Source organism: Mustela putorius, unplaced genomic scaffold (assembly GCF_011764305.1).
Source record: "Mustela putorius furo isolate JIRA1106 unplaced genomic scaffold, ASM1176430v1.1 tig00003899_pilon_pilon_pilon, whole genome shotgun sequence".
Lineage (NCBI taxonomy): Eukaryota > Metazoa > Chordata > Mammalia > Carnivora > Mustelidae > Mustela > Mustela putorius.
Window position 1 is genome coordinate 3,960,209 of NW_025422048.1, and position 16,157 is coordinate 3,976,365.

At 45.3% G+C, this 16,157-nt stretch overlaps 1 protein-coding gene across 4 annotated transcripts in view; it reads right to left on the minus strand.

Moving 5' to 3' along the window:
• MTM1 (myotubularin 1) overlaps nt 1-5,798 on the minus strand; it is a 90,752-nt gene extending 84,954 nt beyond the window's left edge. For 2 of the 4 annotated variants that reach the window (XM_045067976.1, XM_004776625.3), the window contains exon 1: nt 5,723-5,798. The gene's annotated coding sequence lies outside the window, so the exon portion shown is untranslated. The remainder of the gene's footprint in view (nt 1-5,722) is intronic. The other 2 variants (XM_004776624.3, XM_013047917.2) reach the window with 2 other exon arrangements.
• Nucleotides 5,799-16,157: the final 10,359 nt, after the last annotated feature.

Below are 16,157 nucleotides of genomic sequence, written 5' to 3' on the forward strand. Positions count from 1 at the left end.
GCACTACTGACAAGCCAAGGCTGGGGGTTGCTTCCCTGGAGGTGCATTTCTTCTTTTTGCAAAACAAAAAGAAAAACAAAACCAGCTCAGGCTGGTTCCCAGACTGCTGGAATGAACCCTGACAGCACAGTCCCTGTTCTCCTGATTCCCCACCTAAGTCATCTCAGGGCTATGGAGGAACTTAAGGGTTAGATGAGGGCATTTCGGGTGCCACCATCTAATGCCACAAATCCCCTTCACGACCAACTCTGCCTCAAGAGCTCCCCTGAAGGGGAATGCATAGCGCCAGGACGTAGCAGCCCATTCCTTCCTAGGACGCAGCAGCTTGTTCTGTTTTTTGTTTTTTTTTTTAAGATTTTATTTATTTATTTGACAGAGAGAGATCACAAGTAGGCAGAGAGACGGGGGAGGGGGGGGGTGGGAGCAGGCTCCCTGCTGAGCAGAGCCCCCGATGTGGGGCTCCATCCCAGGATCCTGGGATCATGACCTGAGCCGAAAGCAGAGGCCTTAACCCACTGAGCCACCCAGGCGTCCCCAGCTTGTTCTGTTTTAAGAGGCTCTGGCAACAATGCTTCCTTCTCGGAAAGCCCAAGGACATGATATCAATATATAACAATTAACACAAGCTAAACAAAGGACATCACTGCATTGTCAAGGTCTGTCCTCAAGGGAATAAGGACAGAATGAGTTACAAACCAGTTACTTTTATTTTTACTTCCAATGATTACCCTTCAACTTCCCTCACTTCTTCCCGCCCCCAAAAACACCAACAAGCAAAGCAAAAATGAACCTATTCTAAAAGTGCGCATGACAATAGTCCAAAAAGCCAGAGGTTGGGAAGGCAACGTGTGAGACCTCTCCCATCACTGGACTCCAAGAACTTTCTTGCTCATTTGCTAATTGACCACAACAAGGCTGAGTGAGAGCTACGTTTCATCTGGCAGTCAGGGGATATGGTCTCTGTACATACAACCGAATTTGTTGAAATGAACACATCCAATCAACTCTGAACTATATCACCTCCTGTCCAGTTCAAGTCAAAGAGCATTTACTCAATGTCTGCTGTGGAGGGAGGGCCAAGTTAGGCTTTACTTGCCCAGGACAAAAACGTCTCCAACCTCAGCCCCCTTTTGCACAAGCTTGGAAGATGAAACAAGCAAGACTGAAATCTGCAGGTATAACATATCAAGACAAAGAGTGGAGGCAGGGCAATACTGAACGAACAAACAACTCCAAATAACAAGAAAAGAGCACTCGGTTCTGTTGGAATGTGAAAGGCAGCAGAGGCCTGGAGAGCAATCAAGGCCTTGCGTGTGTTCCCATCCTAAGCCCCTGAGTGAGAGTATCCAGTCTAATACGGACGGAGGAGATTGGCAGGGCCTCAGGCTGCATTAAGGAGCTAATGTAAGGTGCTGATTCGAAAAAGGAAAGATTTTCATTCTGAAACGGTTCAGAAAAAGGCTGGCAATATTCCTTGGTACAGAGATTGCCTTGCTGTCGCCCTGTGACGGCTGGTTATGCAGTATTACGTTTTAAGAATCAATAAAATGGAAGCTCATAAGAACCAATGGCTCCAGGCGCATCTGACAGAGGCAATCAAACACTTGCATACTTCCAGGCTGACAGAAGAGGGAAAGCAAGGCAGAGAGGCCACACCTACAGCTATGGGGGAGGAAGACCAAGAACAGGAAGGACTCTGCTCTCTTACACCAGTTCTCCCAACAGCAACGGCCTATATAATTCATGTAATAATTATTACACGAATGTAATAATAATAACGCTGCCCAGCCTACAAAGGGGCACTGATGTGTATTCGATTCTCTGGAAAGTTCTGGGAGCTTGGCAGGGCTCACTGCTCTGTCTTACAAATGGGAGAGGCAGCAGGGGTGAAGTAAAATGACTTATCCAATGTCACAGAGTTAAGAAGGGGCAGAAATGGGACTCGAACCTGGCGTCCGGAATCCAAACTCAGGAAGCTTTCAGCCACCTCACACCAACCAAGGGCTCCTTAATGATTCCTTGCTCCTCAGACAGAAACAGAAAGAAAGTGCTAGTGCACGGTGCCAGTATTCTAAAGAGGTGCTGGCTGCATTCTTAAAAAGAAAAGAATGAGATTGTCCAGGTGCTCAGGTGGAAGACTACATTGTAAACATTTAACATGAAAAACTGTCCTCCAACTATAGGGGAGCAACTGGGTCTCACTTGACCAACTCTCTGCTGGGTCTCCTGGTACCCTCCTGCTTTCAAAGCAGAGGAACTAGAAGAAGGCCTTTATTGCTCTAGTCATGTTTGTAGAAACAAACAAAATATGGCCTCAAGTAATTTCTGAGTCCAAATAGCAAAAGGAACTTAACACTGCGGGAACTGTGGGCACTGCTGCCAATGTCACCTGAAACTAAAAGCTCGAGTCAACCTTGAAATGCAGAGAAATGGCTAGAAAAAAAAAAATCACACTTACTGGACATCCAAAAGTGTATTAGGACACGTCTAAAATCATTTCTTTTTCTTTAAAAGCAAACAATGGGAGGGGTCCCTGGATGACTCAGTCGGTGAAGCACAGGACTCCTGATTTTGGCTCAGGTGATCTCAGAGTCCTGGGATGGAGCCTGGTGTCGGGCTCCACGCTGAGCAGGGAGTCTGCCCAGGATTCTCTCTCTCTTTCCCCGTCCCTCTGCCCCTTCCCCCATTTGCTTTCTCGGTCTTTCTCTCAAATAAATCAATCAGTCTCTAAAAGCAAACAAGGGAGTTCCATGCAGTTCTAGTCAGTAACAGTTAACTTTTCTTGAGTGCCTACTATGTGCACGACACTATTTCTAAGCGCTTGGAATAGATTATCATTCAGTCTGGCCAACATCGCTTTGAGGCCGGTGCTGTTTGTGTTATTATTCTCATGTTACAGGTAAGGACACTGAGGCACAGGGGTAAGTAACTCACCCAAAGTCACACAGGTAATATTAGAGCCAGGACTCAAATCCAGAGTCAACACCTTACACGCAAATAGCAGCCCCTGTCCCTCCCCCATCTGCCAAAAAAGAATAATGAACTGAGAAACTAGAAAATAAAGCAGAACTTCAAAGAGGTCAGATGCAGGGAAGGGAAATTACTAAAGAATAATGAAAGCAACCTCTTATTCTTCTATAAAATGAAAAAAAAAACTGTAGAAATAACAAAAAAAACTCTGGCCTTTGAAATCCTTTGGCCACCAGTTCAGAATGTCGCCTACTAAGCCTTGAAGACACTCTCCTTTTCTCTTGATTTTGGAGCCCTTAATGAGAGCAAGAACCACATGTTCTTTCAGTGGTTTTTAAAGTAGCTACATTTTGTTAGTCCTCCTTTCATTTTGGAACAAAGAATATTTGAGTATTTTTTAATAACTTTAGTCATTTTTCAAAACCTGTAAAAATGTAAAAAATTTGCTTTGAAGCCATTGGACATACAGCATGAGAGAACTGAAAAGGTACTAAACAGACGAACTTTCACAGTAAGCCATCATGCATGCCATTTGACTAGGCCTTTAGTTTTTAAAAAGTTGAATGCTTCTTTACGCTACAGCTAACATCAAATAAACTTGTCTCTTTACAAACCGCACACCCCAAAGAATGACCACGGTTTCAGGTGGTAGGTTCTCAGTATACACCAGAGTGCAGGAAGAAAAATCCCTGTGTAAGGTAGCCTGAGGCAGGCAGACACTGGCATGAAATCAACAAGGAATACAAACCTCAGCAGAGCTGTCTTTTTAGCAAGAGTAAGGGAACTACTGAGACAGGGAGTGATTGGAAGGTCACCTCCCTAGGTGTCAGAAAGCACTTACTGTTTGCATGTAAAAGAAAAAATGCAAAAATGAGGCTGGGGTGAATTTATAATCCAAAAGGCAATCACTGGAGAAGCAATGACTCCATAGAACCTCTTTGATTTAGACAGATTTACTTTTGGATTTCATTATTTGCTTTAATGGAGCAGCAGCTGACACTCTAAAACTAACAATTCAGTGTAATTCCTAAGTCAGTCTCAAACATGCCAGCCTATTTTATTGACATTTATTTTTATTTTTTTATTGCATTTAGTGACTATTTTTCTGCATAGCACTCATGTCTACTGGAAAATATATCATTGCTTTTTTATTGTTGTAAGTGTTGTCTGCTTCCCCACACATAAGTTCTGTAAGGCAGGGACTTAGTGGTGCTATTTGCTATCTTCACCGTACTTGGGACGCTGCAGGCACACTATGGGCATTCTGGGTTTAAAGGGTAAATGAAGATGCTGACAACTTGGTCAATATATGTTAGAACTTTAAGGTAAGGAGACCCAATTGTTTAATAGCATTTAATAACTAGAATCTAAAAGACCCAACGAATCTTCTCTACGTTCAGTGGCTGAAATCTACTCCATGGTGCGGCATCTCTCAAGGATACATTTGGTTTTGTGAAACAGCCAAAAGTCATTGAGTCAAATCTGGTAATAAGTGATTGTGCCCAAAATATATGTCAGATGAAAGCAAAATGTGTCTATAAACTAACAAGCCTGTCTTATTTGGCTGGTAAACTGGTTTTGAAGGAAATTCAAAATAGTTTGAACTACAGCAAAATCAATGGCTTATTCTCAAGGCTCTAAGGTGGAGACTTCACAAGGAACAAAACTAAGCTGTAATAAAATAAATAAAAAAATTAAAAAGTGCCCGGGTTCCACAGAAGCCAAGATACTCCCCAGAGACCTGACTCATGATATAAGCTTTGCCATTAGGTTGCCCAAATCCTGGGTCCTATTATTATAATATCATACAGGGTTACACTCACTGGGCCTCAGTTTCCCCATTCTGGAAACGAACTACTATGAACTTCAAGGTCCAAGTCAATTCTAATATGCCATGATTTCATTCTTGTGAAGGTCTATTATGTCTATTTAAAAACCAGTCACAAGTCACTCCACCTCATACTTTGTATGCGTCTATAAAGCACGCAATATAATCTTTACAGCAGATTTATTTCATATTTGCTTAGGCAAAAACTAAAATTAGTTTTCACTTCCTGAGCACAGCAAAAGACAGTTAAGGGAGGCAACCCGGCAAAGGGCGCTTGCTCGTGCCTGTGCACACTTCCGACTGCGTATCAGGGAACTAACCGTTCCCTCTCAGATCGCCTCTCAACTGTTGCAAAAACAGATAAACCTCCCGTGCGTGACACTGAAACTCTGTTAGAGAGACCCCATGGGGCTTCCCGGCCAGAGGCAGGCTGCGGCCGCTCCGCAGGACCCACGGGGATGCGACGGGCACCCACCCCAGGCGGAGGGCCAAGGCACGGACCAGCCGCGGCGCGTCGCCGGGGAGGCAGGACGGCAGCTCAGCCCGCTCCCGCCCCAGGACAGGGAAGCAAAGTCCGGGGAGCGGCCGCGACGCCCCCAGAGTCCCCCGCTCGGGCCCGATCCCAGCCCCGACCTTCGCCCGTCGCCGGCCCGGGACCCTGGGCGGAGGGAACAGGAGGAAGCGGGAGACACATGCCTGCAGCTCCCCGGCCTCACTCAGCCCTAGCCGGCAGGGACAGCGAGGCGCTCGGGCGAACCTCCCCCCCCACACACACACACACCCCCGCCATCTACACCCGCGGGTATGGCGAGGACCCGCTGGCCCCGTCAGCCCAGGGAGTCCCAACTTCCTCTTCCCGGCCCCCCACCGCAGGTCCCCGCAGCGGCCGTCTCTGAGCCAGGCCTGCCGCGAGCGCGCACCCACCTCGGGGTCCCGGCGCCACCGCCGTTGCCAGGCTGCTCGGCTCCCGGGCCCCGCTCCGCCCCCTTCAGGGCCCGCCCCCTGCGGCCTCCCCGCCTCTGGCCACCGCCCGCCGCCCTCCTCCGCGCGCCGGTTGGCGAGGGTGCGCCACGTGACATGGGTGAGACGGGCGGAAGGCGCCGGGAAAGCCTCTGCGGGCGTCCCGAGGGGCGGGGCTCTTCACCCTGGAGGCTGCTGGGAAGCCCTCTTTGAAAGGTCCGGCGCGTGAAGGCATCTGGAAGTTGTAGTTCTAAATGCGATGCCAGGGGGCCGGGCGCAGACGCTAAGGAGCCGTCCCCGCGAGGGAAGTTGGCGTAGGAGCCCGACGGAGGCCGCTAGGAAGCGTAGTCCCAGGACTCCTCGGGGTCCCCTTGTTTTCCTTCAGTAATGGGGAAATCCACGGGGAAAACCTCTCTGGATGAAACTTCAGCAGATGTCACTAAATGGAGCTGTTACCGGGTGCTGAGATACCATTAGGGGAAAAAAGAAGGGGTGGCACTGACGCGGGCGCGGAATCCACAATTCGCGAAGCGAACGAGCCGCTGAGGTGTATCTCGTGCTGCGTCAGCATCTTTCCAAGAACTCTCTTGAGACTTAGTGAAAGAAAACATTTCAGGACTTAGTCCCTTCTGCTTTTTTGAGGTTTGGGGGCAGACGACCGTTAACACAGTAAAAAGAAAGGAAAAGGGGGGAAAAAACCCAGAAGGAAGATAACTTCAGGAAGAGAATTCCGTGTGTAATGAAATAAAACAAGCTTAACGTGACAGAGAAGAATAGGTGTGATATTCCTTGGGCTGCACATTAATTTATAGATAGATAGATAGATAGATGCACAAACACACACACACACACAAACAGTTCAAGTAAACGATGGTAAATAGGAGCACTTAAACATCTTTTTGCTCTTTAGTTAGTACCCCAGCATCTAAAAACAATGTTTTACCTGATACTAGTGTGTGTATTCATATTTATATACAACTATATATCACTATATGTATACACACAATACACACACATACACACACGCACTAAACTTACTGCAGAGTCCAGACTTAGGTGAGTAACAAGGCCCTTCAGAGTCCAACCCTCCTACTCTCCCAATGTGCCTCTTCTCTCTCCTTGCTCCAAATTCTGGTCTAATCACAGAAACCTTCTTTCTGTTCTCTGGATGCACCATGTTCTTTCCTCCTTCCAGCCCCCTGCGCTTTTGCTGTTTCTTTCTGCTGGGTTGGCCAAACTCCTGGAAGGGCAGCAGAAGAGCACTTGTTCCTGGGCCAGGAAGAATTAGCCCTCCCAGAGCCCTTCTCATCGCACTGATGTGATCATTTGCTTACATGTGGCCTTGCCAACTCCCCTCCCCAGACTGTGAACTCCTTTGAATCACATTCATTGCTGTACTGGATTACAAAAAGCACTCAGTAAATGCTTCTTGATTGTATGAATTGCATGCGAGAGCAGCTCCCTGCTGAGCTCCTGACTGATGATCTGTGAGTCCTGGAACCGAGGGAGAGGCGCATGGAGAGAGGGCAGCCGCCGGAGCGGGGAGAGCTTGCCTACAGTAGGCACGGTACTCAAGGATGAGGCTGAAGCCCTCTGCTCAACAGGGACCTCAGAGCAAGGACATTGCTCAGCCTAAGGAGGTTACCCCAGCTCCAGCTCTGAAGGACACAGCTCAGGCAGAGAAGTCCAGTGAGAATGCCAGTGTCTGGCCTGTGGAACGCAGACAGTGACCCCTGCCTTGCGCTGTGGGTGTGACAATCAGCTGAAGGAAGGGGGGTAGCTCTTTGACCACCTTGCTATGGAGGAGGTTGTGGTATTGTGGTTTGTTGTTTTAAGATTTTATTTATTTATTTATTTATTGAGAGAGGGAGCACATGTCAGGGCCAGGACCTGGGCTGAAATCAAGATTTGGACGCTTCACCAGCTGAGCCACCCAGGCACTTAGCCCCCAACCTTTTGAGAAAATATTGAGTTACATATTTGAGAGAGAGAGAAAGAGAGCACGAGCAGGAGGGCAGAGGGAGAGGGAGAGGGAATCTCCAGCAGGCTCTACACCAAGGGCACAGCCCAACACGAGGACGGATCCTAGGACCCCGAGATCATCAGGACCTGAGCTGAAATCAAGAGTCAGTCACTTAACTGACACCACCACTCCAGTGCCTGAGTTCGAAGTATGAGTGTGAGTATCTGTTTGTGGGTTCTCCAGGCTTCCCTGCATTTTACACACACACACACACACACACACACACACACACGGGCACATGCGCATACACCAAAGGCATGGGGGTCTGTTGGGGGGTGGCTGGTTCCAGGACAATAGGAAGGGGGCAGCAAGAGACGGGACATAATGCTGCTTCTTCAGTAACCTTCCTGGGTAGGACATCCTGCACCCATTTCCCCTTCCCCAAGGTCCCCCAGCTTTGGCTAAGACCTAGGCCAAAGATACCTCCTGTCCCTGGGACTTCAGCCTGTTCTCCCAAATCTGGGCAAGTGGAGCAGACAGGACCAGCAGGAATCTACATCCATGGCCCGGCCAGGCATACCTGCGCCCCCCACTCCCAGCCTCCTGGGCAAGAAGCAGGCCTGAGAAAGGCAAAGTTTTGCTTCCTGCTTCTCTCCTTCAGCATCCTCACACGCGGCCCTGTGCTGATGCTCTACCCTACCAGTCCCCACCCCTGTTGTAGGCTGGGGACTGCCACCACCTTGTTCTAGCAGGTTCATTACACTGAGCCCAGAGTGGAGGAAGGGAAGGGGCATCCTTGTCAGGAGGAGCAAACTGTTGGTCTTGAGAAAGTTACTTCTAATCATTAGCTACTGCCTCTGAAAAAAGGAGTCAAATGCCAGTTCTCATGGTCGCTGTGTCCTAGCATAGTAAGGATCCAGGTGAAGGTGGTCTAGAATGTCAAGGCAGCAGTGTTCCTAAGATGCCAGGCTGGCCAGTGGGAAGAGAGGTGGGAGAAGGTGGGAGAAAGCCCCTGAACTTCCCAGCTCTTCCATGTTTGTTAGGTATGTGGCTTTGGGGAAGTACATCTCTCTAAACCTCAGTTTCCTCCTCCGGGAAATGGGGATTTCAGTACCTAATTTTATAGGCTTATTTTAAGTGGCTCCACCTCCCTCCTCCTCATGCCTACCCTCACTCCCTCCCCTTTTCTTCATTTCTTTCCTTCCCACTCTTTATTTAAAAAGTAGCCTGAGAAGAATGATGCAACCACTTTGGAAAACAGTTTCACAGTGATTTATAAAGTTAAAAGTACACAGGACCCAGAAATACCACTCTTAGCTATTTATCCAAGAGACATGGCAGTGTATGCTCTCAAAAAGACTTGTATACAAATATGCAGAGCAGCCTTTTAAAATAGTAGTCAAATAGATAAACAATTCAAATTCCCATCAGCTGCTGAACGGCAAAACAGTGATATGCACAGATAATGGAATACTACTAAGCAATACAAAGGAAGGACCACTGATACACACTCCCGCATGAATGAGCCCCCATAACCATATGTTGAATGAAATAAATAATATACAAAATATTATACACTGTATGATTCCATTTATATTACATTTGGAAAAAGGCAAAGCTACAGTGATAGAGAGCAGATTTGTGGTTGTCTGGAACCAGAGATGTGGGAAGGGAATTGACTGCAAAGGGGAAAGAGGGAAGTTTTAGGGGTGAGGGGAATGTTCTATACTTTGTGACGGTGATTACATGATGGTATACAGCTGCCCAAACTCATTAAACTCTAAACATGAAATGAGTAAATTTCATTGTGGATAGGTTATACTTCTATAAAGCTGAGGTTTAGAGGCGTGTGGGCAGGAGGGTGAGTAGCCTCTGGTAAGTTTCCGGTAAGCCCAGAATTGTCAGTCTGTTTGTGTTTGGTTGTTTGCTTGGTTGTTTTTAAGAGGCCCTGGTTTTTGAATGGGAGAAGGTGGTAAGGCTTACCCTACACATACCGAGGGTGTGCTACAAGGCAAGAGATTGGTTGGGGCTACGGAAAAGCCCCACTGGAAGAAGATGGTGGCCAAGCCCCATGGGGGTGAAAAGGGGAGTACTTACCTGGGAGGTGAGTCTGAACAGAGGGAGCATGACACTTGTAGACTCTAAAAACCAGAAGTTCCCCCCATCTTCTCTCTGTGACCTATGAGCACACACATGGAGGGGCTCCAGAACACCCAAGGGTCAAGCTGGACTCTGTTCACAGCAGAGGAGAGCGCTCTTGCTTCTTGCTGGTGTTTGCCTTCTACTTTCTCATAAAGCTCAGTGTTGAGTTTGGGACCTCTTTGGAGAGGTCCTGCTGGTCAGCAGGGTCTATTTTCCCAGGTGCTGTAGAAGTTCCATCCAAGTAGTGGAACGTGAAAACACATAAAAGAGAAACACAGATTTTTTTTTTTTTTTTTTTTGGTCCCAGGGCCTCTTGGACACAGAGGCTAGACATGCAGAGATTATTGTTATGACATCACAGGGTTTCCAAGGGCCAGCCTTGTTTGTATCCCTCATCATTAGATAAATGTAGGGTGTTTAGGGATGATTTTGAGGTCTAGTCTACAAGCAGCCTGGTGAGAAAATTGCCCCAGGTTCAAGTCATATCACAAATCAAACCAAAGCAACTGAAAAGAAAGACCAACTCACAAGATGCCCACCCTCTCTGGCCAATTATGAGGTTTTTTTAAATCTCAGTCTTACACTAAAAAATTTTTTGAGGAAGGAAGCCCTATGAGGAACTGTTTCATGATACATTTGAGTGTGTTTTACTCAAAACAGATTTTTAAAAAGAGCTTTATCTTTGACTTTGAGGGGGCTGCCTGATTCATGTTGAAGTGCATAGTATGCTATTTTGCAAACTCTGAAAGAGTTGGATACCCAACATTAAACTTGAAACAGAATATGTGAGAAAGGAAGAAATGAAAGAGGAAAAAACCCAAATGTCAGCAAATATTTGTTGAGCATGAATGACATTTTGTTATTTAGATTAATCAGTCAAAAAGAATAAAATACTTAAGAATAAACTTAACCAAGGAGGTGAAAGATTTGTACACTGAGAACTATAAAACATTGCTGAAAACAGTTGAAGACAGAAATAAATAGAAAGACATCCCATGTTCATTGATTCAAAGATTTAATATTGTTAAAATACCAGTACTATCCAAAGTGATTCAAAGATTTGATACAATCTTTATCAAAATCCCAATGATGTTTGTTTTGCAGAAATAGAAAAATGCATCCTAAAATATATATGGCATGTCTAGGGACCCCAAAGAGCTAAAACAATCTTGAAAAAAAGAAAAAATGTTGCAGGTGTCACACTTTCTGATTTAAAAACATATTACATAGCTATAGTAAACAAAACAGTGTGGTACTAATATAAAGAGAAAATATAGACCAATGGTACAAAATAGAGAAGTCAGGAATAAACCCTTACATAAATGGTCAAATGATTTTTGATAAGGGCACTAAGACCATTCAATAGAGAAATGATAATCTTTTCAATAAATTGTTTTGGGAAAACTGGATATCCATGTACAAAAGGATAAAGTTGGGTGCTTACCTGACAACATATACAAACAGTTAACTCAAAATGGAGTAAAGACCCAAATGTAAGAGGTAAAACTATAAAACTCTTAGGAAAACACTGGGGAAAGGCTTCTTGATATCAGATTTAGCAATGATTTATGGGCTATGACACCAAAAGCTTACGTAACAAATGTAAAAAGAGATTAGACTACATCAAAATTTAAAACTTCTGTGCATCAAAGGACACAACCAACAGAGTGAAAAGGCAACCTATGGAATGGGAGAGAATATTTGCAAATCACATATCTGATGAAGGATGAATATACAGAATGTATAAAGAGCTCCTACAACTCAATAACAACAACAACAACAACAAATCAAATAACTCAGTTTGAAAAAACACCAACGAGAGTGCCTGGGTGGCACAGTCCATTAAGTGCTGGACTCCTGGTTTCCACACAGGTTGTGATCTCAGGGTTGTGAGATCGAGCCCCACATCAAGCCCCACATTGAGCCCTGTGTAGGGCTCCGCGCTCAGTGTGGAGTCGGCTGGAGATTCTCTCCCTCTCCCTCTGCCTCTGTCTGTCTCAAAAATAAATAAATAAATCTTCTTTAAAAACCCAGCAAAGAACTGAAATTGACATTTCTCCAAAGAAGATATACAAAGGGCCAATAATCACATGAAAAGGGGATCTCTGCCACCCATCATTAGGGAAATGTAAATCAAAACTACAATGTGATACCACCTCACACCCATTAGGATGGCTACTATCAAACAAACAAAACCCAAAAAACAGAAAATCACAAGTGTTGGTGAGGCTATGGAAGAATGGGAACCCTTGTGCACCCTTGGTGGGAATGTGTGAAGTGTGCAGCCACTGTAGAAAACAGTATGGTGTCTCCTCAAAAAATTAAACATAGAGTGACTATATGGTCCAGCAAGTCCACTTATGGATATATACCCAAAGGAATTGAAAGCAGAGTTGCAAAGAGGTATTTGTATATCCATGTTCACAGCAGCATTGTTCACAATAGCCAGAAGATGGAAGTCACCCAAGTGTCCAACAATGGATGAATGCCTCACAGAGTGTGGTCTATCCATACAATGGAAAGTTATTCAGCCTTAGAAAGGAAGGAAATTTTGAGACATGCTACAACATGGATGAATCTGGAGGACATGATGCTCAGTGAAGGAAAGCAGCCACAAAAGGACAACTATAACATCATTCCACTTATTTAAGGCCCCTAAGTAGTCAAATTCATGGAGACAGAAGAATGGCCATTGCCAGGGGCTGGAGGAAATGGGTATGGGAACTTGTTTAATGGGGACAGAGTTTGTTTTTCAAGATGAAAAGAATTCTGGAGATCGGTCATACAACAATGTGAGTGTACTTAACACTAGCGAACTATAGACTTAAAAGTGGCTAATATGGCAAATTTGGTTATATGTGTTTTATTACAGTTGTTTAAAAATATTAATTAAGCCTCCACAGTAATCTGAACTAAGAGGACCAAGAACCTAGACTCCGTAGTTCATCTCAGATGTGATTGATTGTACCCTGCAAGGGGTTAGCCTCCACCTAGGACAGAAGGTCTTGTGTCCCACTTTAGAAACAAAGCTTCCCCCAGGGAGCCAGAGGTAAGCAATTGTCCAAGTCCCAGAAAGATGAGGGAAGGAAGAACATGGGTCCTTTCCAAGATAAACACTACCACCTCTTCTTTGTGTCACTGCCAAAAACTCATGGGCGTTGTTGGGGTGGGTCCTTTCCCAGAGTGACTTCCTAAACCCTTCCTCTCCACTCAGAAGAAAACATCAGGAAAAAGGCTGGGGTATGCAGGAGAGCAACATGCAATGGAATTGCCCTAGAAACTGCCTCCTAGGGGCTCCTGGGTGGCTCAGTTGGTTAAACATCTGCCTTGGGCTCAGGTCATGATCTTGGGGTCCTGGGAGTGAGCCAACATCAGGATCCCTGCTCAGCAGGGAGTCTGCTTCTCCCTCTCCCTCTACTCCTACCCTCTACTCATGCTTTCTCTGTCAAATAAATAAGTAAGCTTAAAAAAAAAAAAAAAAAAAAACTTCCAGATGGAGCCTCAGCCACTTCTCCAACTGTTAACCCTTGCCTTGGTCGGGGCCCTGAGGGAGTAAAATACTTAATGTTTCTAGTGGCAGTGTTTCTAGGGACACCTGCAGACCACTCACGTGCCTTTCCTCAGCCACGGGGCTCATGCGAACAAAGCCGAAGTGCCAGGAAATGAGAGGGTTGGCAACTTTTCAGACAGGGAATGGAGCTCCAGGAAAGCCCTGCCTGGTCTCTGTGCTGCAGGTGGAAGCCCGCTTAAGCTAAGCTCCCCTTCCCCAATCCTGAACCTTCATCCCTTTCACCCCTGCCCCCCAACACAGAACATTGCCTGTGCTCTCTCTCTCTCTTTTAACAGCTTTATTTTATTTTTTTAAGATTTTATTTATTTATTTGAGAGACAGAGATCACAAGAGGCAGAGAGGCAGGCAGAGAGAGAGAGAGGAGGAAGCAGGCTTCCTGCTGAGCAGAGAACCGGTGTGGGGCTCGATCTCAGGACCCTGAGATCATGACCTGAGCTGAAGGCAGAGGCCCAACCCACTGAGCCACCCGGGTGCCCCTTTTAAGAGCTTTATTGAGATAGTGTGTACACAATAAAATTTACCTATGTAAAGTGTACAAGTCAATTTTTTTTTAGCGTATTCACAGAGCTGTACAACCACACTATCTAAATCCAGAACATTTCACCAGTCCCCAGAGAAACCCCATACCCATGAGCATCCATTCCCCATTTCTACCTCCTGATTATCCTGGGGCAACTACCATTCTACTTTCTTTCTCTATAGATTTGCCTATTCTGGACATTTCATCAAAGTGCAATCCTACAATATGGGGTATTTTGGGTCTGGTTTCTTCCACCAACATCACTTTTTCAAGGTTCACCCATGTTATAACATGAATCATTACATCATTGTTTATATATACACACACCACACTTTGTTTATCCATTCATCCTTCAGTGGTCATTTGGGTTTTTTCTATCTTTTAGTGAATAATACTTCAAGATCACTCATGTGCAAGTTTTTGTGTGGACCCATGTTTTCATTTTTCTTGGCTACACACTGGTTGAATTGCTGGATCATATGGTAACCCTATGCTTGGCATTTGGAAGAACTGCCAAACCGTTTCCCAAAGTGGCTGCACCATTTTTCATTCCCACCTGCAGTGTATGAGGCTTCCAATGGCTCCACATCCTCTCCAACAACTGTTAATTGTCCTTTTGATTCTCCCCATCCTAGTGGTGTGAAGTGGTACCTCATTGTGATGGCTTGGATTTGTACTTCTTGATGACTAATGATGGTGACCATATTTTCATTAGCTCACTGGCCATTTGTATATTATCTTTGGAGCAGTGTCTATTTGGATCCTTTGCTCACTGTTGAAAACTGAGTTATGTGTCTTTGTGTTGAGGAGTTGTAAGAGTACATATTTTGGATTTGACCCCACTATAGAGAAATAATTTGTAAAAGTTTTCTCCCATCCCCTGGATCATATTTCCACTTTCTGGATGGTTTCTTTTGAAACACAAATGCTTTTCGCTTCAATGAAGTCTAATTTATCTATTTTTTTCTTTTGTTACTTGTGCTCTTGGTGCCATATTGAAGAAACTGTTGTCAAATCCAAGACCATGAAGGTTTGCCACTGTTTTCTTCTAAGAGTTTTATAGTTTTCGCTCTCACGTGGAGGCCCGTGGTCTACGTTGAGGTACCTTTCACATACGGTGTGAGGTAGGGGTGCGACTGCATACTTCTGCTTGTGGATATCCGGTTGTTGCAGTATTATTTGTTGAAAGTACTGTTCTTTTCCCATCGGGTAGTCTTGGCACTCTTGCTGAAAGTCGGTGACCATACGTGTGTGTATTTATTTCTGGGCTCTCAATTCTATTCCACTGATTCACATGTCTATCTTAATGCCAGTACCATACTTCCTTCTTTCTTTTTAAACTCTCTGGGTTTATTGGGAAGACCACCTCGGAAGGCCCCTAGTATATCCGGTGATTTCAAGTCCCCCAACCACTCTCAACCCCTCTTGTTACCTGGCCTACCTAACAACTTTTGAAGACAAATGAATAAAGTGATCCTCCCTCAATTACAAATGAGGAAACCAAGGCTCAGAGAGGCTGCAGGGAGCTCAAGGTCACTGCACTGGTAGACGGCAGAGTGGAGCACACAACCTCAGTTGCTAGCTACAAAGCTCCCTCCTGGACAGCCACCGGCATGACTTTGAAGACATGCTATTTGACATTTTTAAATAAAGGCAGTTTCCAGCCCTACTTTTCCTACCCTAGCTAGTTCATAAAGGTGTTGATGTAGCTCAGATAAATTTAAAAAACCTTTCATAAATTCGCAGTGACTGAATTTATGGGAGTAGTTACTCGTTGTGCATTTCTACAACAGCTCTCCCCTGAAATCATCCAGATCAGAGGTTGAAATGGGCCATTTCCCACATCTTCTCTCACATTGCAGCTATACTGGGCAGGAGACTACTATAGCAATATCATCTTACTTTCCCAGTGGAACAGTCGCTCTGGGAGGGATCATCGTCCCAGTCGTGTTTGTTGTCCAGAAAGACCCCAATATCATGTGGTATCCCTTTAAGGAGGGAAGCAAATAGTATTCAGGTATTGTACAGCCACTGAGTTACGTTCCTAAATTAAATTAAACACTCTCTCAATAAGCAGGCATTGAGAACCTCTGATGTTCTAAACACAGTATGAGGCACTAAGGGGCGGCACAGAGAAGATGAGGATATAGCCGAGACAGGCAAGAACTGACAGCCTCACAGGGAACGACAAACACTTAAAGGA